This window comes from Xyrauchen texanus, chromosome 21 (assembly GCF_025860055.1).
Source record: "Xyrauchen texanus isolate HMW12.3.18 chromosome 21, RBS_HiC_50CHRs, whole genome shotgun sequence".
Classification (NCBI taxonomy): Eukaryota; Metazoa; Chordata; class Actinopteri; order Cypriniformes; family Catostomidae; genus Xyrauchen; species Xyrauchen texanus.
Window position 1 is genome coordinate 375,428 of NC_068296.1, and position 3,132 is coordinate 378,559.

The window sequence follows — 3,132 nt, forward strand, 5'->3', positions numbered from 1 at the left end:
TCTTCTTATTCCTCTACCTCTTCTACCTCTTCTTCTTCTTCCTCTACCTCCTCTACCTCTTCTTCTTCCTCTACTACTTCTTCTTCCTCTACCTCTTATTCTTCCTCTACCTCTTCTTCCTCTTCCTCCTCTACCTCTTCTTCTTCCTCTACCTCTTCTACCTCTTCTTCTTCTTCCTCTACCTCTTCTTCCTCTTCCTCCTCTACCTCTTATTCTTCCTCTACCTCTTCTTCTTCCTCTACCTCCTCTACCTCTTCTTCCTCTACCTCCTCTACCTCTTCTTCTTCTTCTTCCTCTACCTCTTCTTCTTCCTCTACCTCTTCTACCTCTTCTTCTTCTTCCTCTACCTCTTCTTCCTCTTCCTCCTCTACCTCTTATTCTTCCTCTACCTCTTATTCTTCCTCTACCTCTTCTTCTTCCTCTACCTCCTCTACCTCTTCTTCCTCTACCTCCTCTACCTCTTCTTCTTCTTCCTCCTCTACCTCTTCTTCCTCTACCTCTTATTCTTCCTCTACCTCTTATTCTTCCTCTACCTCTTCTTCCTCTTCCTCCTCTACCTCTTCTTCTTCCTCTACCTCTTCTTCCTCTACCTCCTCTACCTCTTCTTCTTCTTCCTCCTCTACCTCTTCTTCCTCTACCTCTTATTCTTCCTCTACCTCTTATTCTTCCTCTACCTCTTCTTCCTCTTCCTCCTCTACCTCTTATTCTTCCTCTACCTCTTCTTCCTCTTCCTCCTCTACCTCTTCTTCTTCCTCTACCTCTTCTACCTCTTCTTCTTCTTCCTCTACCTCTTCTTCCTCTACCTCTTCTTCCTCTTCCTCCTCTACCTCTTCTTCTTCCTCTACCTCTTCTACCTCTTCTTCTTCTTCCTCTACCTCTTCTTCCTCTTCCTCCTCTACCTCTTATTCTTCCTCTACCTCTTCTTCTTCCTCTACCTCCTCTACCTCTTCTTCCTCTACCTCCTCTACCTCTTCTTCTTCTTCTTCCTCTACCTCTACTACCTCCTCTACCTCTTCTTCTTCCTCTACCATGAGAAGTTGTTTGACTGTATTTGAGATGATGAAGTTTTCAGTTTTGGTTGATTGTGTTCGCACAGGTGAGATGTGTTTGCTAAATGAGTTTTGTTTGTTTGACTCGTTTGGTTTTCGATTTGAAGCAGGTGTGTTCACAATGATTATTCTGGACAGTTGTGTGAGTTTTGCATGAGAATGGCAAACTGTGTGAAAGCAGGAACAGTGTTAACTGTTGTGCAAGAGAAATGGATGAACTGGTGAATTATTTCAGTCATAACATGTGTCCAACCCCTCCCCCCAAATACTGTAATAATCTGTAAAACAATAATAATCTTTCTGGCTACACAAACATTATTTTGTTTTAAAATCATGGTTAGTCTTAGGGTTACCACATTGTTTGATGGTTTGTTTATTTTTCTATATGGGAATAAAATGTTTTATGAATTCGCCATATTGTACAATTATTATAACATGTCCAGAGAAACCAATTTTACTTAAATATGCCGTCATATGACAATGCAAATGTACTTTAATCATGTACGTGTGTATGTGTGTGTGTGAGAGAGAGTGTGTGTGTGTGAGAGAGAGTGTGTGTGTGTTTGTGTGTGAGTGTGTGTGTTTGAGTGTGAGAGAAGAGGTAGAGTGTTTTTGTGTGTGTGTGTGTGTGTGTGTGTGTGCGTGCGCGCATGCATGTGTGCGTGTTTGTGTGTGGGATAAGCACATCTGGGACCCCTGAGCAAATCACAAACACATTTATTCACTTGTTTAAGTGGGACCCTCCTCTCTCATCAGCATGTCTGAGGAAAAGACATTAACAGACGATGCTGAGCCTTACAGCCACAGTGATGAATGTACATGATGATAGAAAGAATAAAATCAGAGCTTTACGTGCTGTCGGACAATAGCGAGCCACTGCTGGGCGGAAAATGGGCATTGAGCCCGACTCGCCCTTGGGTGATGTTCTCCTGTCGGACAGTCCCATCCATCCACTCTCGCCTCTCTCTGCTTTTAATTTACACACGGCTGTGAGATAGTGACTGATGTGAATTGCCAGACATATTGGTCCTTTGAAAGAGAACGCTCTCAGGCAAAAGTGTGATTGATTTTGCTCGTACCTTCACAAAAGCTCTAATAGGATCTAAGTCTTGATAATTAGCCAGAACAGGATATTGCTCCACTCGAAGGTTGTTTTCGAGATGGAACTGTGCTTTCCTCATATGAATAAACCACAGGAATGATGATTTACAGCACAGCACAGATTAGCTATCTTTATGTCTTTTACAACGACGTGCGTCTGCATGCAAACAACCTGTAGACGACTTTATCTGTGGAGAAGATAATGCATCACATTTGAATCATTTATAGAGTTCGACTTCTAAAGCATTTCTTTCATTCTCCCTGATGAACAGTGAAAAGTAACCAGTGAGCTGATTCTCAGCTGAATGTTTATATCCACATGCATCGCATGACATGTATTGAAGATCTGTATCGAACACACGGTCTTATAGTTTATTCTCGTGTTGCTCAAGGGAATAGTGCTTGTAATGTCAAGGTCATGTGTTTGATTTTCAGGAAAATTTGTAATTTTTTACTTTAGAGGAAATAATTTTCCAAAATCCACACATGTGGACATCATGTTTATCAACGAGCTAACACGAAAAATTCACAGATGTTTAAAGCGGCATATCAAATGAAACTAGAGACTCTCCTCTTTACACACAATCAGGTTTCAATGAATAAACATAAAGAGGTTTCTTAACAGTGGCACTTTTATTGGCGCTGTGCCCATAGGAGCGCTTCAAGGAAATCAACATCATGTTGTTGTGTCATGTGACTCGGTGCAGCAGAAGTTTAACCCTAATAAATCATTAATAAATGATGATGATGCCATGGTCCCCCACAGTAGAACACACAACCTGGCAAAGTGCCATGACCGTGACATCACCAGTGTGCATATGGCAGCAAATCGTGCACAGCGAGGACCCACAGCCAGACCCTTGCGCCCACACAAAACACGAACACGAAACACAAGACAGACAGGGGACGATGATGCCATGGTCCTGCACAGGCGAACACACAAACGGTGCCATGACCGTGACATCACCAGATGCCACACAGC